This window comes from Haliotis rufescens, unplaced genomic scaffold, assembly GCF_023055435.1.
Source record: "Haliotis rufescens isolate VD_foot unplaced genomic scaffold, xgHalRufe1.0.p SCAF_36, whole genome shotgun sequence".
NCBI lineage: Eukaryota > Metazoa > Mollusca > Gastropoda > Lepetellida > Haliotidae > Haliotis > Haliotis rufescens.
The window spans coordinates 486,473-510,394 of record NW_025964068.1 but is presented as its reverse complement, the minus strand read 5'-3'; positions in this window follow the sequence as shown (position 1 = coordinate 510,394).

Here is a 23,922-nt window from a genome sequence, read left to right as displayed (position 1 = left end):
AATATTTGGTGTGTGGATGCATTCTTACATGGTCGACCCTCATGAAAAAAAATTGGCGCAATTGCATAAAAAAATCATGACTTGAGGCCGCACTATCAATACATCAGCGATTCGAACTTTTTCACATGCATGACTTTTACGCCATGAAAGCTATTTATTAAAAGTATGAGTCTCAGAATAGATATATTTGGTGTGTGAATGCATTCTTACTTGGTCGACCCTCATAAAAAAAACTTGACGCAATTGGATCAAAAATCATGACTTGAGGCCGAACTATAAATACATCAGTGATTCGAACTTTTTCACATGCATGACTTTTACGCCATGAGAGCAATACTTAAAAGTATTAATCTCAGAATAAAAAATATTTGGTATGTTGATGCATTCTTACTTGGTCGACCCTCATGAAAAAAAATTGGCGCAATTGTATAGAAAAATCATGACTTGAGGCCGCACTATAAATACATCAGCGATTCGAACTTTTTCACATGCATGACTTTTACGCCATGAGAGCTATTCTCAAAAGTATTAGTCTCGGAATAAAAAATATTTGGTGTGTGGATGCATTCTTACTTGGTCGACCCTCATGAAACAAATTGGCGCAATTGTATAAAACAATCATGACTTGAGGCCGCACTATAAATACATCAGCGATTCGAACTTTTTCACATGCATGACTTTTACGCCATGAGAGCTATTCTCAAAAGTATTAGTCTCAGAATAAAATATATTTGGTGTGTGGATGCATTCTTACATGGTCGACCCTCATAAAAAAAACTTGACGCAATTGCATCAAAAATCATGACTTGAGGCCGAACTATAAATACATCAGTGATTCGAACTTTTTCACATGCATGACTTTTACGCCATGAGAGCTATTCTTAAAAGTATTAATCTCAGAATAAAAAATATTTGGTGTGTGGATGCATTCTTACTTGGTCGACCCTCATGAAAAAAAGTTGACGCAATTGGATCAAAAATCATGACTTGAGGCCGAACTATAAATACATCAGTGATTCGAACTTTTTCACATGCATGACTTTTACGCCATGAGAGCAATTCTTAAAAGTATTAATCTCAAAATGAAAAATATTTGGTGTGTGGATGCATTCTTACATGGTCGACCCTCATGAAAAAAATTGGCGCAATTGTATAAAAAAATCATGACTTGAGGCCGAACTATAAATACATCAGCGATTCGAAGTTTTTCACATGCCTGACTTTTACGCCATGAGAGCTATTCTCAAAAGTATTAGTCTCAGAATAAAAATATTTGGTGTGTGGATGCATTCTTACATGGTCGACCCTCATAAAAAAAACTTGACGCAATTGTATAAAAAAATCATCACTTGAGGCCGAACTAGCAACACATCAGTGATTCGATCTTTTTCACATGCATGACTTTTACGCCATGAGAGCAATTCTTAAAAGTATTAATCTGAGAATAAAAAAATATTTGGTGTGTGGATGCATTCTTACTTGGTCGACCCTCATGAAAAAAAATTGGCGCAATTGTATAAAAAAATCATGACTTGAGGCCGCACTATAAATACATCAGCGATTCGAACTTTTTCACATGCATGACTTTTACGCCATGAGAGCAATTCTTAAAAGTATTAATCTCAGAATAAAAAATATTTGGTGTGTGGATGCATTCTTACTTGGTCGACCCTCATGAAAAAAAATTGGCGCAATTGCATAAAAAAATCATGACTTGAGGCCGAACTATAAATACATCAGTGTGTCGAACTTTTTCACATGCATGACTTTTACGCCATGAGAGCAATTCTTAAAGTATTAATCTCAGAATAAAAAATATTTGGTGTGTGGATGCATTCTTACTTGGTCGACCCTCATGAAAAAAAAATTGGCGCAATTGTATAAAAAAATCATGACTTGAGGCCGCACTATAAATACATCAGTGATTCGAACTTTTTCACATGCATGACTTTTACGCCATGAGAGCTATTCTCAAAAGTATTAGTCTCAGAATAAAATATATTTGGTGTGTGGATGCATTCTTACATGGTCGACCCTCATAAAAAAAACTTGTCGCAATTGCATCAAAAATCATGACTTGAGGCCGAACTATAAATACATCAGTGATTCGAACTTTTTCACATGCATGACTTTTACGCCATGAGAGCTATTCTTAAAAGTATTAATCTCAGAATAAAAAATATTTGGTGTGTGGATGCATTCTTACTTGGTCGACCCTCATGAAAAAAAATTGACGCAATTGGATCAAAAATCATGACTTGAGGCCGAACTATAAATACATCAGTGATTCGAACTTTTTCACATGCATGACTTTTACACCATCAGAGCAATTCTTAAAAGTATTAATCTCAAAATAAAAAATATTTGATGTGTGGATGCATTCTTACTTGGTCGACCCTCATGAAAAAAAATTGGCGCAATTGTATAAAAAAATCATGACTTGAGGCCGCACTATAAATACATCAGTGATTCGAACTTTTTCACATGCATGACTTTTACGCCATGAGAGCTATTCTCAAAAGTATTATTCTCAGAATAAATATATTTGGTGTGTGGATGCATTCTTACTTGGTCGACCCTCATAAAAAAACTGGACGCAATTGCATCAAAAATCATGACTTGAGGCCGAACTATAAATACATCAGTGATTCGAACTTTTTCACATGCATGACTTTTACGCCATGAGCGCAATTCTTAAAAGTATTAATCTCAGAATAAAAAATATTTGGTGTGTGGATGCATTCTTACTTGGTCGACCCTCATGAAAAAAAATTGGCGCAATTGTATAAAAAAATCATGACTTGAGGCCGCACTATAAATACATCAGTGATTCGAACTTTTTCACATGCATGACTTTTACGCCATGAGAGCTATTCTTAAAAGTATTAGTCTCAGAATGAATATATTTGGTGTGTGAATGCATTCTTACTTGGTCGACCGTCATGAAAAAAACTTGTCGCAATTGCATCAAAAATCATGACTTGAGGCCGAACTATAAATACATCAGTGTGTCGAACTTTTTCACATGCATGACTTTTACGCCATGAGAGCAATTCTTAAAAGTATTAATCTCAGAATAAAAAATATTTGGTGTGTGGATGCATTCTTACTTTGTCGACCCGAATGAAAAAAAATTGGCGCAATTGTATAAAAAAATCATGACTTGAGGCCGCACTATAAATACATCAGCGATTCGAACTTTTTCACATGCATGACTTTTACGCCATGAGAGCTATTCTCAAAAGTATTAGTCTCAGAATAAAAATATTTGGTGTGTGGATGCATTCTTACATGGTCGACCCTCATGAAAAAAAAATGGCGCAATTGCATAAAAAAATCATGACTTGAGGCCGCACTATTAATACATCAGCGGTTCGAACTTTTTCACATGCATGACTTTTACGCCATGAGAGCTATTCTTAAAAGTATTAGTCTCAGAATAAAAATATTTGGTGTGTGGATGCATTCTTACTTGGTCGACCCTCATAAAAAAAACTTGACGCAATTGGATCAAAAATCATGACTTGAGGCCGCACTATAAATACATCAGTGATTCGAACTTTATCACATGCATGACTTTTACGCCATGAGAGCAATTCTTAAAAGTATTAATCTCAAAATAAAAAATATTTGGTGTGTGGATGCATTCTTACTTGGTCGACCCTCATGAAAAAAATTGGCGCAATTGTATAAAAAAATCATGACTTGAGGCCGAACTATAAATACATCAGTGATTCGAACTTTTTCATATGCCTGACTTTTACGCCATGAGAGCTATTCTCAAAAGTATTAGTCTCAGAATAAAAATATTTGGCGTGTGGATGCATTCTTACATGGTCGACCCTCATAAAAAAAACTTGACGCAATTGCATCAAAAATCATGACTTGAGGCCGAACTATCAATACATCAGTGATTCGAACTTTTTCACATGCATGACTTTTACGCCATGAGAGCAATTCTTAAAAGTATTAATCTCAGAATAAAAAATATTTGGTGTGTGGATGCATTCTTACTTGGTCGACCCTCATGAGAAAAAATTGGCGCAATTGTATAAAAAAATCATGACTTGAGGCCGCACTATAAATACATCAGTGATTCGAACTTTTTCACATGCATGACTTTTACGCCATGAGAGCAATTCTTAAAAGTATTAATCTCAGAATAAAAAATATTTGGTGTGTGGATGCATTCTTACTTGGTCGACCCTCATGAAAAAAATTTGGCGCAATTGCATGAAAAAATCATGACTTGAGGCCGCACTATCAATACATCAGCGGTTCGAACTTTTTCACATGCATGACTTTTACGCCATGAAAGCTATTTATTAAAAGTATGAGTCTCAGAATAGATATATTTGGTGTGTGAATGCATTCTTACTTGGTCGACCCTCATAAAAAAAACTTGACGCAATTGCATCAAAAATCATGACTTGAGCCCGAACTATAAATACAACAGTGATTCGAACTTTTTCACATGCATGACTTTTACGCCATGAGAGCAATACTTAAAAGTATTAATCTCAGAATAAAAAATATTTGGTATGTGGATGCATTCTTACTTGGTCGACCCTCATGAAAAAAAATTGGCGCAATTGTATAGAAAAATCATGACTTGAGGCCGCACTATAAATACATCAGTGATTCGATCTTTTTCACATGCATGACTTTTACGCCATGAGAGCTATTCTCAAAAGTATTAGTCTCAGAATAAAAAATATTTGGTGTGTGGATGCATTCTTACTTGGTCGACCCTCATGAAACAAATTGGCGCAATTGTATAAAACAATCATGACTTGAGGCCGAACTATAAATACATCAGCGATTCGAACTTTTTCACATGCATGACTTTTACGCCATGAAAGCTATTCTTAAAAGTATTAGTCTCAGAATAAATATATTTGGTGTGTTAATGCATTCTGACTTGGTCGACCCTCATAAAAAAAACTTGACGCAATTGGATCAAAAATCATGACTTGAGGCCGAACTATAAATACATCAGTGATTCGAACTTTTTCACATGCATGACTTTTACGCCATGAGAGCAATTCTTAAAAGTATTAATCTCAAAATAAAAAATATTTAGTGTGTGGATGCATTCTTACTTGGTCGACCCTCATGAAAAAAATTGGCGCAATTGTATAAAAAAATCATGACTTGAGGCCGAACTATAAATACATCAGTGATTCGAACTTTTTCATATGCATGACTTTTACGCCATGAGAGCTATTCTCAAAAGTATTAGTCTCAGAATAAAAATATTTGGTGTGTGGATGCATTCTTACATGGTCGACCCTCATAAAAAAAACTTGACGCAATTGCATCAAAAATCATGACTTGAGGCCGAACTATCAATACATCAGCGATTCGAACTTTTTCACATGCATGACTTTTACGCCATGAGAGCTATTCTCAAAAGTATTAGTCTCAGAATAAAAAATATTTGGTGTGTGGATGCATTCTTACTTGGTCGACCCTCATGAAACAAATTGGCGCAATTGCATAAAAAAATCATGACTTGAGGCCGCACTATAAATACATCAGCGATTCGAACTTTTTCACATGCATGACTTTTACGCCATGAGAGCTATTCTCAAAAGTATTAGTCTCAGAATAAAAATATTTGGTGTGTGGATGCATTCTTACATGGTCGACCCTCATGAAAAAAAATTGGCGCAATTGCATAAAAAAATCATGACTTGAGGCCGCACTATCAATACATCAGCGGTTCGAACTTTTTCACATGCATGACTTTTACGCCATGAGAGCTATTCTCAAAAGTATTAGTCTCAGAATAAAAATATTTGGTGTGTGGATGCATTCTTACATGGTCGACCCTCATAAAAAAAACTTGACGCAATTGCATCAAAAATCATGACTTGAGGCCGAACTATAAATACATCAGTGATTCGAACTTTTTCACATGCATGACTTTTACGCCATGAGAGCAATTCTTAAAAGTATTAATCTCAAAATAAAAAATATTTGGTGTGTGGATGCATTCTTACTTGGTCGACCCTCATGAAAAAAATTGGCGCAATTGTATAAAAAAATCATGACTTGAGGCCGAACTATAAATACATCAGTGATTCGAACTTTTTCATATGCATGACTTTTACGCCATGAGAGCTATTCTCAAAAGTATTAGTCTCAGAATAAAAATATTTGGTGTGTGGATGCATTCTTACATGGTCGACCCTCATAAAGAAAACTTGACGCAATTGCATCAAAAATCATGACTTGAGGCCGAACTATCAATACATCAGTGATTCGAACTTTTTCACATGCATGACTTTTACGCCATGAGAGCAATTCTTAAAAGTATTAATCTCAGAATAAAAAATATTTGGTGTGTGGATGCATTCTTACTTGGTCGACCCTCATGAAAAAAAATTGACGCAATTGGATCAAAAATCATGACTTGAGGCCGAACTATAAATACATCAGTGATTCGAACTTTTTCACATGCATGACTTTTACACCATCAGAGCAATTCTTAAAAGTATTAATCTCAAAATAAAAAATATTTGGTGTGTGGATGCATTCTTACTTGGTCGACCCTCATGAAAAAAATTGGCGCAATTGTATAAAAAAATCATGACTTGAGGCCGCACTATAAATACATCAGTGATTCGAACTTTTTCACATGCATGACTTTTACGCCATGAAAGCTATTTATTAAAAGTATGAGTCTCAGAATAGATATATTTGGTGTGTGAATGCATTCTTACTTGGTCGACCCTCATAAAAAAACTTAACGCAATTGCATCAAAATTCATGACTTGAGGCCGAACTATAAATACATCAGTGATTCGAACTTTTTCACATGCATGACTTTTACGCCATGAGAGCAATACTTAAAAGTATTAATCTCAGAATAAAAAATATTTGGTGTGTGGATGCATTCTTACTTGGTCGACCCTCATGAAAAAAAATTGGCGCAATTGTATAGAAAAATCATGACTTGAGGCCGAACTATAAATACATCAGTGATTCGATCTTTTTCATATGCATGACTTTTACGCCATGAGAGCAATTCTTAAAAGTATTAATCTCAGAATAAAAAAATATTTTTTGTGTGGATGCATTCTTACTTGGTCGACCCTCATGAAAAAAAATTGGCGCAATTGTATAAAAAAATCATGACTTGAGGCCGCACTATAAATACATCAGTGATTCGAACTTTTTCACATGCATGACTTTTACGCCATGAGAGCAATTCTTAAAAGTATTAATCTCAAAATAAAAAATATTTGGTGTGTGGATGCATTCTTACTTGGTCGACCCTCATGAAAAAAATTGGCGCAATTGTATAAAAAAATCATGACTTGAGGCCGAACTATAAATACATCAGTGATTCGAACTTTTTCATATGCATGACTTTTACGCCATGAGAGCTATTCTCAAAAGTATTAGTCTCAGAATAAAAATATTTGGTGTGTGGATGCATTCTTACATGGTCGACCCTCATAAAAAAAACTTGACGCAATTGCATCAAAAATCATGACTTGAGGCCGAACTATCAATACATCAGCGATTCGAACTTTTTCACATGCATGACTTTTACGCCATGAGAGCAATTCTCAAAAGTATTAGTCTCAGAATAAAAAATATTTGGTGTGTGGATGCATTCTTACTTGGTCGACCCTCATGAAACAAATTGGCGCAATTGCATAAAAAAATCATGACTTGAGGCCGCACTATAAATACATCAGCGATTCGAACTTTTTCACATGCATGACTTTTACGCCATGAGAGCTATTCTCAAAAGTATTAGTCTCAGAATCAAAATATTTGGTGTGTGGATGCATTCTTACATGGTCGACCCTCATGAAAAAAAATTGGCACAATTGCATAAAAAAATCATGACTTGAGGCCGCACTATCAATACATCAGCGGTTCGAACTTTTTCACATGCATGACTTTTACGCCATGAGAGCTATTCTCAAAAGTATTAGTCTCAGAATAAAAATATTTGGTGTGTGGATGCATTCTTACATGGTCGACCCTCATAAAAAAAAGTTGACTCAATTGGATCAAAAATCATGACTTGAGGCCGAACTATAAATACATCAGTGATTCGAACTTTTTCACATGCATGACTTTTACGCCATGAGAGCAATTCTTAAAAGTATTAATCTCAAAATAAAAAATATTTGGTGTGTGGATGCATTCTTACTTGGTCGACCCTCATGAAAAAAATTGGCGCAATTGTATAAAAAAATCATGACTTGAGGCCGAACTATAAATACATCAGTGATTCGAACTTTTTCATATGCATGACTTTTACGCCATGAGAGCTATTCTCAAAAGTATTAGTCTCAGAATAAAAATATTTGGTGTGTGGATGCATTCTTACATGGTCGACCCTCATAAAGAAAACTTGACGCAATTGCATCAAAAATCATGACTTGAGGCCGAACTATCAATACATCAGTGATTCGAACTTTTTCACATGCATGACTTTTACGCCATGAGAGCAATTCTTAAAAGTATTAATCTCAGAATAAAAAATATTTGGTGTGTGGATGCATTCTTACTTGGTCGACCCTCATGAAAAAAAATTGACGCAACTGGATCAAAAATCATGACTTGAGGCCGAACTATAAATACATCAGTGATTCAAACTTTTTCACATGCATGACTTTTACACCATCAGAGCAATTCTTAAAAGTATTAATCTCAAAATAAAAAATATTTGGTGTGTGGATGCATTCTTACTTGGTCGACCCTCATGAAAAAAATTGGCGCAATTGTATAAAAAAATCATGACTTGAGGCCGCACTATAAATACATCAGTGATTCGAACTTTTTCACATGCATGACTTTTACGCCATGAAAGCTATTTATTAAAAGTATGAGTCTCAGAATAGATATATTTGGTGTGTGAATGCATTCTTACTTGGTCGACCCTCATGAAAAAAAAATTGGCGCAATTGTATAAAAAAATCATGACTTGAGGCCGCACTATAAATACATCAGTGATTCGAACTTTTTCATATGCATGACTTTTACACCATGAGAGCTATTCTCAAAAGTATTAATCTCAGAATAAAAAATATTTGGTGTGTGGATGCATTCTTACTTTGTCGACCCGAATGAAAAAAAATTGGCGCAATTGTATAAAAAAATCATGACTTGAGGCCGCACTATAAATACATCAGCGATTCGAACTTTTTCACATGCATGACTTTTACGCCATGAGAGCTATTCTCAAAAGTATTAGTCTCAGAATCAAAATATTTGGTGTGTGGATGCATTCTTACATGGTCGACCCTCATGAAAAAAAAATGGCGCAATTGCATAAAAAAATCATGACTTGAGGCCGCACTATTAATACATCAGCGGTTCGAACTTTTTCACATGCATGACTTTTACGCCATGAGAGCTATTCTCAAAAGTATTAGTCTCAGAATAAAAATATTTGGTGTGTGGATGCATTCTTACTTGGTCGACCCTCATAAAAAAAAGTTGACGCAATTGGATCAAAAATCATGACTTGAGGCCGAACTATAAATACATCAGTGATTCGAACTTTTTCACATGCATGACTTTTACGCCATGAGAGGAATTCTTAAAAGTATTAATCTCAAAATAAAAAATATTTAGTGTGTGGATGCATTCTTACTTGGTCGACCCTCATGAAAAAAATTGGCGCAATTGTATAAAAAAATCATGACTTGAGGCCGAACTATAAATACATCAGTGATTCGAACTTTTTCATATGTCTGACTTTTACGCCATGAGAGCTATTCTCAAAAAGTATTAGTCTCAGAATCAAAATATTTGGTGTGTGGATGCATTCTTACATGGTCGACCCTCATAAAAAAAACTTGACGCAATTGCATCAAAAATCATGACTTGAGGCCGAACTATCAATACATCAGTGATTCGAACTTTTTCACATGCATGACTTTTACGCCATGAGAGCAATTCTTAAAAGTATTAATCTCAGAATAAAAAATATTTGGTGTGTGGATGCATTCTTACTTGGTCGACCCTCATGAGAAAAAATTGGCGCAATTGTATAAAAAAATCATGACTTGAGGCCGCACTATAAATACATCAGTGATTCGAACTTTTTCACATGCATGACTTTTACGCCATGAGAGCAATTCTTAAAAGTATTAATCTCAGAATAAAAAATATTTGGTGTGTGGATGCATTCTTACTTGGTCGACCCTCATGAAAAAAATTTGGCGCAATTGCATAAAAAAATCATGACTTGAGGCCGCACTATCAATACATCAGCGGTTCGAACTTTTTCACATGCATGACTTTTACGCCATGAAAGCTATTTATTAAAAGTATGAGTCTCAGAATAGATATATTTGGTGTGTGAATGCATTCTTACTTGGTCGACCCTCATAAAAAAAACTTGACGCAATTGCATCAAAAATCATGACTTGAGCCCGAACTATAAATACATCAGTGATTCGAACTTTTTCACATGCATGACTTTTACGCCATGAGAGCAATACTTAAAAGTATTAATCTCAGAATAAAAAATATTTGGTATGTGGATGCATTCTTACTTGGTCGACCCTCATGAAAAAAAATTGGCGCAATTGTATAGAAAAATCATGACTTGAGGCCGCACTATAAATACATCAGTGATTCGATCTTTTTCACATGCATGACTTTTACGCCATGAGAGCTATTCTCAAAAGTATTAGTCTCAGAATAAAAAATATTTGGTGTGTGGATGCATTCTTACTTGGTCGACCCTCATGAAACAAATTGGCGCAATTGTATAAAACAATCATGACTTGAGGCCGAACTATAAATACATCAGCGATTCGAACTTTTTCACATGCATGACTTTTACGCCATGAAAGCTATTCTTAAAAGTATTAGTCTCAGAATAAATATATTTGGTGTGTTAATGCATTCTGACTTGGTCGACCCTCATAAAAAAAAGTTGACGCAATTGGATCAAAAATCATGACTTGAGGCCGAACTATAAATACATCAGTGATTCGAACTTTTTCACATGCATGACTTTTACGCCATGAGAGCAATTCTTAAAAGTATTAATCTCAAAATAAAAAATATTTAGTGTGTGGATGCATTCTTCCTATTTCGACCCTCATGAAAAAAATTGGCGCAATTGTATAAAAAAAATCATGACTTGAGGCCGAACTATAAATACATCAGTGATTCGAACTTTTTCATATGCATGACTTTTACGCCATGAGAGCTATTCTCAAAAGTATTAGTCTCAGAATAAAAAGATTTGGTGTGTGGATGCATTCTTACATGGTCGACCCTCATAAAAAAAACTTGACGCAATTGGATCAAAAATCATGACTTGAGGCCGAACTATCAATACATCAGCGATTCGAACTTTTTCACATGCATGACTTTTACGCCATGAGAGCTATTCTCAAAAGTATTAGTCTCAGAATAAAAAATACTTGGTGTGTGGATGCATTCTTACTTGGTCGACCTTCATGAAACAAATTGGCGCAATTGTATAGAAAAATCATGACTTGAGGCCGCACTATAAATACATCAGCGATTCGAACTTTTTCACATGCATGACTTTTACGCCATGAGAGCTATTCTCAAAAGTATTAGTCTCAGAATAAAAATATTTGGTGTGTGGATGCATTCTTACTTGGTCGACCCTGATGAAAAAAAATTGGCGCAATTGCATCAAAAAATCATGACTTGAGGCCGCACTATCAATACATCAGCGGTTCGAACTTTTTCACATGCATGACTTTTACGCCATGAGAGCTATTCTCAAAAGTATTAGTCTCAGAATAAAAATATTTGGTGTGTGGATGCATTCTTACATGGTCGACCCTCATGAAAAAAAGTTGACGCAATTGGATCAAAAATCATGACTTGAGGCCGAACTATAAATACATCAGTGATTCGAACTTTTTCACATGCATGACTTTTACGCCATGAGAGCAATTCTTAAAAGTATTAATCTCAAAATGAAAAATATTTGGTGTGTGGATGCATTCTTACATGGTCGACCCTCATGAAAAAAATTGGCGCAATTGTATAAAAAAATCATGACTTGAGGCCGAACTATAAATACATCAGTGATTCGAACTTTTTCACATGCCTGACTTTTACGCCATGAGAGCTATTCTCAAAAGTATTAGTCTCAGAATAAAAATATTTGGTGTGTGGATGCATTCTTACATGGTCGACCCTCATAAAAAAAACTTGACGCAATTGTATAAAAAAATCATGACTTGAGGCCGAACTAGCAACACATCAGTGATTCGATCTTTTTCACATGCATGACTTTTACGCCATGAGAGCAATTCTTAAAAGTATTAATCTGAGAATAAAAAATATTTGGTGTGTGGATGCATTCTTACTTGGTCGACCCTCATGAAAAAAAATTGGCGCAATTGTATAAAAAAATCATGACTTGAGGCCGCACTATAAATACATCAGTGATTCGAACTTTTTCACATGCATGACTTTTACGCCATGAGAGCAATTCTTAAAAGTATTAATCTCAGAATAAAAAATATTTGGTGTGTGGATGCATTCTTACTTGGTCGACCCTCATGAAAAAAAATTGGCGCAATTGCATAAAAAAATCATGACTTGAGGCCGCACTATAAATACATCAGTGTGTCGAACTTTTTCACATGCATGACTTTTACGCCATGAGAGCAATTCTTAAAGTATTAATCATAGAATAAAAAATATTTGGTGTGTGGATGCATTCTTACTTGGTCGACCCTCATGAAAAAAAAATTGGCGCAATTGTATAAAACAATCATGACTTGAGGCCGCACTATAAATACATCAGTGATTCGAACTTTTTCACATGCATGACTTTTACGCCATGAGAGCTATTCTCAAAAGTATTAGTCTCAGAATAAAATATATTTGGTGTGTGGATGCATTCTTACATGGTCGACCCTCATAAAAAAAACTTAACGCAATTGCATCAAAAATCATGACTTGAGGCCGAACTATAAATACATCAGTGATTCGAACTTTTTCACATGCATGACTTTTACGCCATGAGAGCTATTCTTAAAAGTATTAATCTCAGAATAAAAAATATTTGGTGTGTGGATGCATTCTTACTTGGTCGACCCTCATGAAAAAAAATTGACGCAATTGGATCAAAAATCATGACTTGAGGCCGAACTATAAATACATCAGTGATTCGAACTTTTTCACATGCATGACTTTTACACCATCAGAGCAATTCTTAAAAGTATTAATCTCAAAATAAAAAATATTTGGTGTGTGGATGCATTCTTACTTGGTCGACCCTCATGAAAAAAATTGGCGCAATTGTATAAAAAAATCATGACTTGAGGCCGCACTATAAATACATCAGCGGTTCGAACTTTTTCACATGCATGACTTTTACGCCATGAAAGCTATTTATTAAAAGTATGAGTCTCAGAATAGATATATTTGGTGTGTGAATGCATTCTTACTTGGTCGACCCTCATAAAAAAACTTAACGCAATTGCATAAAAATTCATGACTTGAGGCCGAACTATAAATACATCAGTGATTCGAACTTTTTCACATGCATGACTTTTACGCCATAAGAGCAATACTTAAAAGTATTAATCTCAGAATAAAATATATTTGGTGTGTGGATGCATTCTTACTTGGTCGACCCTCATGAAAAAAAATTGGCGCAATTGTATAGAAAAATCATGACTTGAGGCCGAACTATAAATACATCAGTGATTCGATCTTTTTCATATGCATGACTTTTACGCCATGAGAGCAATTCTTAAAAGTATTAATCTCAGAATAAAAAAATATTTGGTGTGTGGATGCATTCTTACTTGGTCGACCCTCATGAAAAAAAAACTGGACGCAATTGCATCAAAAATCATGACTTGAGGCCGAACTATAAATACATCAGTGATTCGAACTTTTTCACATGCATGACTTTTACGCCATGAGAGCAATACTTAAAAGTATTAATCTCAGAATAAAAAATATTTGGTGTGTGGATGCATTCTTACTTGGTCGACCCTCATGAAAAAAAATTGGCGCAATTGTATAGAAAAATCATGACTTGAGGCCGAACTATAAATACATCAGTGATTCGATCTTTTTCATATGCATGACTTTTACGCCATGAGAGCAATTCTTAAAAGTATTAATCTCAGAATAAAAAAATATTTGGTGTGTGGATGCATTCTTACTTGGTCGTCCCTCATGAAAAAAAATTGGCGCAATTGTATAAAAAAATCATGACTTGAGGCCGCACTATAAATACATCAGTGATTCGAACTTTTTCACATGCATGACTTTTACGCCATGAGAGCTATTCTCAAAAGTATTATTCTCAGAATAAATATATTTGGTGTGTGGATGCATTCTTACTTGGTCGACCCTCATAAAAAAACTGGACGCAATTGCATCAAAAATCATGACTTGAGGCCGAACTATAAATACATCAGTGATTCGAACTTTTTCACATGCATGACTTTTACGCCATGAGCGCAATTCTTAAAAGTATTAATCTGAGAATAAAAAATATTTGGTGTGTGGATGCATTCTTACTTTGTCGACCCTCATGAAAAAAAATTGGCGCAATTGTATAAAAAAATCATGACTTGAGGCCGCACTATAAATACATCAGTGATTCGAACTTTTTCACATGCATGACTTTTACGCCATGAGAGCAATTCTTAAAAGTATTAATCTCAGAATAAAAAATATTTGGTGTGTGGATGCATTCTTACTTGGTCGACCCTCATGAAAAACATTTGGCGCAATTGCATAAAAAAATCATGACTTGAGGCCGCACTATCAATACATCAGCGGTTCGAACTTTTTCACATGCATGACTTTTACGCCATGAAAGCTATTTATTAAAAGTATGAGTCTCAGAATAGATATATTTGGTGTGTGAATGCATTCTTACTTGGTCGACCCTCATAAAAAAAACTTGACGCAATTGCATCAAAAATCATGACTTGAGCCCGAACTATAAATACATCAGTGATTCGAACTTTTTCACATGCATGACTTTTACGCCATGAGAGCAATACTTAAAAGTATTAATCTCAGAATAAAAAATATTTGGTATGTGGATGCATTCTTACTTGGTCGACCCTCATGAAAAAAAATTGGCGCAATTGTATAAAAAAATCATGACTTGAGGCCGCACTATAAATACATCAGTGATTCGAACTTTTTCACATGCATGACTTTTACGCCATGAGAGCAATTCTTAAAAGTATTAATCTCAGAATAAAAAATATTTGGTGTGTGGATGCATTCTTACTTGGTCGACCCTCATGAAACAAATTGGCGCAATTGTATAAAAAAATCATGACTTGAGGCCGAACTATAAATACATCAGCGGTTCGAACTTTTTCACATGCATGACTTTTACGCCATGAAAGCTATTTATTAAAAGTATGAGTCTCAGAATAGATATATTTGGTGTGTGAATGCATTCTTACTTGGTCGACCCTCATAAAAAAAACTTGACGCAATTGCATCAAAAATCATGACTTGAGCCCGAACTATAAATACATCAGTGATTCGAACTTTTTCACATGCATGACTTTTACGCCATGAGAGCAATACTTAAAAGTATTAATCTCAGAATAAAAAATATTTGGTATGTGGATGCATTCTTACTTGGTCGACCCTCATGAAAAAAAATTGGCGCAATTGTATAGAAAAATCATGACTTGAGGCCGCACTATAAATACATCAGTGATTCGATCTTTTTCACATGCATGACTTTTACGCCATGAGAGCTATTCTCAAAAGTATTAGTCTCAGAATAAAAAATATTTGGTGTGTGGATGCATTCTTACTTGGTCGACCCTCATGAAACAAATTGGCGCAATTGTATAAAAAAATCATGACTTGAGGCCGAACTATAAATACATCAGCGATTCGAACTTTTTCACATGCATGACTTTTACGCCATGAAAGCTATTCTTAAAAGTATTAGTCTCAGAATAAATATATTTGGTGTGTTAATGCATTCTGACTTGGTCGACCCTCATAAAAAAAAGTTGACGCAATTGGATCAAAAATCATGACTTGAGGCCGAACTATAAATACATCAGTGATTCGAACTTTTTCACATGCATGACTTTTACGCCATGAGAGCAATTCTTAAAAGTATTAATCTCAAAATAAAAAATATTTAGTGTGTGGATGCATTCTTACTTGGTCGACCCTCATGAAAAAAATTGGCGCAATTGTATAAAAAAATCATGACTTGAGGCCGAACTATAAATACATCAGTGATTCGAACTTTTTCATATGCATGACTTTTACGCCATGAGAGCTATTCTCAAAAGTATTAGTCTCAGAATAAAAATATTTGGTGTGTGGATGCATTCTTACATGGTCGACCCTCATAAAAAAAACTTGACGCAATTGCATCAAAAATCATGACTTGAGGCCGAACTATCAATACATCAGTGATTCGAACTTTTTCACATGCATGACTTTTACGCCATGAGAGCAATTCTTAAAAGTATTAATCTCAGAATAAAAAATATTTGGTGTGTGGATGCATTCTTACTTGGTCGACCCTCATGAAACAAATTGGCGCAATTGTATAAAAAAATCATGACTTGAGGCCGCACTATAAATACATCAGCGATTCGAACTTTTTCACATGCATGACTTTTACGCCATGAGAGCTATTCTTAAAAGTATTAGTCTCAGAATAAAAATATTTGGTGTGTGGATGCATTCTTACATGGTCGACCCTCATGAAAAAAAATTGGCACAATTGCATAAAAAAATCATGACTTGAGGCCGCACTATCAATACATCAGCGGTTCGAACTTTTTCACATGCATGACTTTTACGCCATGAGAGCTATTCTCAAAAGTATTAGTCTCAGAATAAAAATATTTGGTGTGTGGATGCATTCTTACATGGTCGACCCTCATAAAAAAAAGTTGACGCAATTGGATCAAAAATCATGACTTGAGGCCGAACTATAAATACATCAGTGATTCGAACTTTTTCACATGCATGACTTTTACGCCATGAGAGCAATTCTTAAAAGTATTAATCTCAAAATAAAAAATATTTAGTGTGTGGATGCATTCTTACTTGGTCGACCCTCATGAAAAAAATTGGCGCAATTGTATAAAAAAATCATGACTTGAGGCCGAACTATAAATACATCAGTGATTCGAACTTTTTCATATGCATGACTTTTACGCCATGAGAGCTATTCTCAAAAGTATTAGTCTCAGAATAAAAATATTTGGTGTGTGGATGCATTCTTACATGGTCGACCCTCATAAAAAAAACTTGACGCAATTGCATCAAAAATCATGACTTGAGGCCGAACTATCAATACATCAGTGATTCGAACTTTTTCACATGCATGACTTTTACGCCATGAGAGCAATTCTTAAAAGTATTAATCTCAGAATAAAAAATATTTGGTGTGTGGATGCATTCTTACTTGGTCGACCCTCATGAAACAAATTGGCGCAATTGTATAAAAAAATCATGACTTGAGGCCGCACTATAAATACATCAGCGATTCGAACTTTTTCACATGCATGACTTTTACGCCATGAGAGCTATTCTTAAAAGTATTAGTCTCAGAATAAAAATATTTGGTGTGTGGATGCATTCTTACATGGTCGACCCTCATGAAGAAAAATTGGCGCAATTGCATAAAAAAATCATGACTTGAGGCCGCACTATCAATACATCAGCGGTTCGAACTTTTTCACATGCATGACTTTTACGCCATGAGAGCTATTCTCAAAAGTATTAGTCTCAGAATAAAAATATTTGGTGTGTGGATGCATTCTTACATGGTCGACCCTCATAAAAAAAAGTTGACGCAATTGGATCAAAAATCATGACTTGAGGCCGAACTATAAATACATCAGTGATTCGATCTTTTTCACATGCATGACTTTTACGCCATGAGAGCAATTCTTAAAAGTATTAATCTCAAAATAAAAAATATTTGGTGTGTGGATGCATTCTTACTTGGTCGACCCTCATGAAAAAAATTGGCGCAATTGTATAAAAAAATCATGACTTGAGGCCGAACTATAAATACATCAGTGATTCGAACTTTTTCATATGCATGACTTTTACGCCATGAGAGCTATTCTCAAAAGTATTAGTCTCAGAATAAAAATATTTGGTGTGTGGATGCATTCTTACATGGTCGACCCTCATAAAGAAAACTTGACGCAATTGCATCAAAAATCATGACTTGAGGCCGAACTATCAATACATCAGTGATTCGAACTTTTTCACATGCATGACTTTTACGCCATGAGAGCAATTCTTAAAAGTATTAATCTCAGAATAAAAAATATTTGGTGTGTGGATGCATTCTTACTTGGTCGACCCTCATGAAAAAAAATTGACGCAATTGGATCAAAAATCATGATTTGAGGCCGAACTATAAATACATCAGTGATTCGAACTTTTTCACATGCATGACTTTTACGCCATGAGAGCAATTCTTAAAAGTATTAATCTCAGAATAAAAAATATTTGGTGTGTGGATGCATTCTTACTTGGTCGACCCTCATGAGAAAAATTTGGCGCAATTGTATAAAAAAATCATGACTTGAGGCCGCACTATAAATACATCAGTGATTCGATCTTTTTCACATGCATGACTTTTACGCCATGAGAGCAATTCTTAAAAGTATTAATCACAGAATAAAAAATATTTGGTGTGTGGATGCATTCTTACTTGGTCGACCCTCATGAAAAAAATTGGCGCAATTGTATAAAAAAATCATGACTTGAGGCCGAACTATAAATACATCAGTGATTCGAACTTTTTCATATGCATGACTTTTACGCCATGAGAGCTATTCTCAAAAGTATTAGTCTCAGAATAAAAATATTTGGTGTGTGGATGCATTCTTACATGGTCGACCCTCATAAAGAAAACTTGACGCAATTGCATCAAAAATCATGACTTGAGGCCGAACTATCAATACATCAGTGATTCGAACTTTTTCACATGCATGACTTTTACGCCATGAGAGCAATTCTTAAAAGTATTAATCTCAGAATAAAAAATATTTGGTGTGTGGATGCATTCTTACTTGGTCGACCCTCATGAAAAAAAATTGACGCAATTGGATCAAAAATCATGATTTGAGGCCGAACTATAAATACATCAGTGATTCGAACTTTTTCACATGCATGACTTTTACGCCATGAGAGCAATTCTTAAAAGTATTAATCTCAGAATAAAAAATATTTGGTGTGTGGATGCATTCTTACTTGGTCGACCCTCATGAGAAAAATTTGGCGCAATTGTATAAAAAAATCATGACTTGAGGCCGCACTATAAATACATCAGTGATTCGATCTTTTTCACATGCATGACTTTTACGCCATGAGAGCAATTCTTAAAAGTATTAATCACAGAATAAAAAATATTTGGTGTGTGGATGCATTCTTACTTGGTCGACCCTCATGAAAAAAATTGGCGCAATTGTATAAAAAAATCATGACTTGAGGCCGCACTATAAATACATCAGCGATTCGAACTTTTTCACATGCATGACTTTTACGCCATGAAAGCTATTTATTAAAAGTATGAGTCTCAGAATAGATATATTTGGTGTGTGAATGCATTCTTACTTGGTCGACCCTCATAAAAAAACTTAACGCAATTGCATCAAAATTCATGACTTGAGGCCGAACTATAAATACATCAGTGATTCGAACTTTTTCACATGCATGACTTTTACGCCATAAGAGCAATACTTAAAAGTATTAATCTCAGAATAAAATATATTTGGTGTGTGGATGCATTCTTACTTGGTCGACCCTCATGAAAAAAAAACTTAACGCAATTGCATCAAAAATCATGACTTGAGGCCGAACTATAAATACATCAGTGATTCGAACTTTTTCACATGCATGACTTTTACGCCATGAGAGCAATACTTAAAAGTATTAATCTCAGAATAAAAAATATTTGGTGTGTGGATGCATTCTTACTTGGTCGACCCTTATGAAAAAAAATTGGCGCAATTGTATAGAAAAATCATGACTTGAGGCCGAACTATAAATACATCAGTGATTCGATCTTTTTCATATGCATGACTTTTACGCCATGAGAGCAATTCTTAAAAGTATTAATCTCAGAATAAAAAAATATTTGGTGTGTGGATGCATTCTTACTTGGTCGACCCTCATGAAAAAAAATTGGCGCAATTGTATAAAAAAATCATGACTTGAGGCCGCACTATAAATACATCAGTGATTCGAACTTTTTCACATGCATGACTTTTACGCCATGAGAGCTATTCTCAAAAGTATTATTCTCAGAATAAATATATTTGGTGTGTGGATGCATTCTTACTTGGTCGACCCTCATAAAAAAACTGGACGCAATTGCATCAAAAATCATGACTTGAGGCCGAACTATAAATACATCAGTGATTCGAACTTTTTCACATGCATGACTTTTACGCCATGAGCGCAATTCTTAAAAGTATTAATCTGAGAATAAAAAATATTTGGTGTGTGGATGCATTCTTACTTGGTCGACCCTCATGAAAAAAAATTGGCGCAATTGTATAAAAAAAATCATGACTTGAGGCCGCACTATAAATACATCAGCGATTCGAACTTTTTCACATGCATGACTTTTACGCCATGAGAGCTATTCTCAAAAGTATTAGTCTCAGAATCAAAATATTTGGTGTGTGGATGCATTCTTACATGGTCGACCCTCATGAAAAAACAATGGCGCAATTGCATAAAAAAATCATGACTTGAGGCCGCACTATTAATACATCAGCGGTTCGAACTTTTTCACATGCATGACTTTTACGCCATATGAGCTATTCTCAAAAGTATTAGTCTCAGAATAAAAATATTTGGTGTGTGGATGCATTCTTACTTGGTCGACCCTCATAAAAAAAACTTGACGCAATTGGATCAAAAATCATGACTTGAGGCCGAACTATAAATACATCAGTGATTCGAACTTTATCACATGCATGACTTTTACGCCATGAGAGCAATTCTTAAAAGTATTAATCTCAAAATAAAAAATATTTAGTGTGCGGATGCATTCTTACTTGGTCGACCCTCATGAAAAAAATTGGCGCAATTGTATAAAAAAATCATGACTTGAGGCCGAACTATAAATACATCAGTGATTCGAACTTTTTCATATGCATGACTTTTACGCCATGAGAGCTATTCTCAAAAGTATTAGTCTCAGAATAAAAATATTTGGTGTGTGGATGCATTCTTACATGGTCGACCCTCATAAAAAAAACTTGACGCAATTGCATCAAAAATCATGACTTGAGGCCGAACTATCAATACATCAGTGATTCGAACTTTTTCACATGCATGACTTTTACGCCATGAGAGCAATTCTTAAAAGTATTAATCTCAGAATAAAAAATATTTGGTGTGTGGATGCATTCTTACTTGGTCGACCCTCATGAGAAAAAATTGGCGCAATTGTATAAAAAAATCATGACTTGAGGCCGCACTATAAATACATCAGTGATTCGAACTTTTTCACATGCATGACTTTTACGCCATGAGAGCAATTCTTAAAAGTATTAATCTCAGAATAAAAAATATTTGGTGTGTGGATGCATTCTTACTTGGTCGACCCTCATGAAACAAATTTGGCGCAATTGCATAAAAAAATCATGACTTGAGGCCGCACTATCAATACATCAGCGGTTCGAACTTTTTCACATGCATGACTTTTACGCCATGAAAGCTATTTATTAAAAGTATGAGTCTCAGAATAGATATATTTGGTGTGTGAATGCATTCTTACTTGGTCGACCCTCATAAAAAAAACTTGACGCAATTGCATCAAAAATCATGACTTGAGGCCGAACTATAAATACATCAGTGATTCGAACTTTTTCACATGCATGACTTTTACGCCATGAGAGCAATACTTAAAAGTATTAATCTCAGAATAAAAAATATTTGGTATGTGGATGCATTCTTACTTGGTCGACCCTCATGAAAAAAAATTGGCGCAATTGTATAGAAAAATCATGACTTGAGGCCGCACTATAAATACATCAGTGATTCGATCTTTTTCACATGCATGACTTTTACGCCATGAGAGCTATTCTCAAAAGTATTAGTCTCAGAATAAAAAAATATTTGGTGTGTGGATGCATTCTTACTTGGTCGACCCTCATGAAACAAATTGGCGCAATTGTATAAAAAAATCATGACTTGAGGCCGCACTATAAATACATCAGCGATTCGAACTTTTTCACATGCATGACTTTTACGCCATGAAAGCTATTCTTAAAAGTATTAGTCTCAGAATAAATATATTTGGTGTGTTAATGCATTCTGACTTGGTCGACCCTCATAAAAAAAGTTGACGCAATTGGATCAAAAATCATGACTTGAGGCCGAACTATAAATACATCAGTGATTCGAACTTTTTCACATGCATGACTTTTACGCCATGAGAGCAATACTTAAAAGTATTAATCTCAAAATAAAAAATATTTATTGTGTGGATGCATTCTTACTTGGTCGACCCTCATGAAAAAAATTGGCGCAATTGTATAAAAAAATCATGACTTGAGGCCGAACTATAAATACATCAGTGATTCGAACTTTTTCATATGCATGACTTTTACGCCATGAGAGCTATTCTCAAAAGTATTAGTCTCAGAATAAAAATATTTGGTGTGTGGATGCATTCTTACATGGGCGACCCTCATAAAAAAAACTTGACGCAATTGCATCAAAAATCATGACTTGAGGCCGAACTATCAATACATCAGCGATTCGAACTTTTTCACATGCATGACTTTTACGCCATGAGAGCTATTCTCAAAAGTATTAATCTCAGAATAAAAAATATTTGGTGTGTGGATGCATTCTTACTTGGTCGACCCTCATGAAACAAATTGGCGCAATTGTATAAAAAAATCATGACTTGAGGCCGCACTATAAATACATCAGCGATTCGAACTTTTTCACATGCATGACTTTTACGCCATGAGAGCTATTCTCAAAAGTATTAGTCTCAGAATAAAAATATTTGGTGTGTGGATGCATTCTTACATGGTCGACCCTAATGAAAAAAAATTGGCGCAATTGCATAAAAAAATCATGACTTGAGGCCGAACTATAAATACATCAGCGGTTCGAACTTTTTCACATGCATGACTTTTACGCCATGAGAGCTATTCTCAAAAGTATTAGTCTCAGAATAAAAATATTTGGTGTGTGGATGCATTCTTACATGGTCGACCCTCATAAAAAAAAGTTGACGCAATTGGATCAAAAATCATGACTTGAGGCCGAACTATAAATACATCAGTGATTCGATCTTTTTCACATGCATGACTTTTACGCCATGAGAGCAATTCTTAAAAGTATTAATCTCAAAATAAAAAATATTTGGTGTGTGGATGCATTCTTACTTGGTCGACCCTCATGAAAAAAATTGGCGCAATTGTATAAAAAAATCATGACTTGAGGCCGAACTATAAATACATCAGTGATTCGAACTTTTTCATATGCATGACTTTTACGCCATGAGAGCTATTCTCAAAAGTATTAGTCTCAGAATAAAAATATTTGGTGTGTGGATGCATTCTTACATGGTCGACCCTCATAAAGAAAACTTGACGCAATTGCATCAAAAATCATGACTTGAGGCCGAACTATCAATACATCAGTGATTCGAACTTTTTCACATGCATGACTTTTACGCCATGAGAGCAATTCTTAAAAGTATTAATCTCAGAATAAAAAATATTTGGTGTGTGGATGCATTCTTACTTGGTCGACCCTCATGAAAAAAAATTGACGCAATTGGATAAAAAATCATGACTTGAGGCCGAACTATAAATACATCAGTGATTCGAACTTTTTCACATGCATGACTTTTACACCATCAGAGCAATTCTTAAAAGTATTAATCTCAAAATGAAAAATATTTGGTGTGTGGAT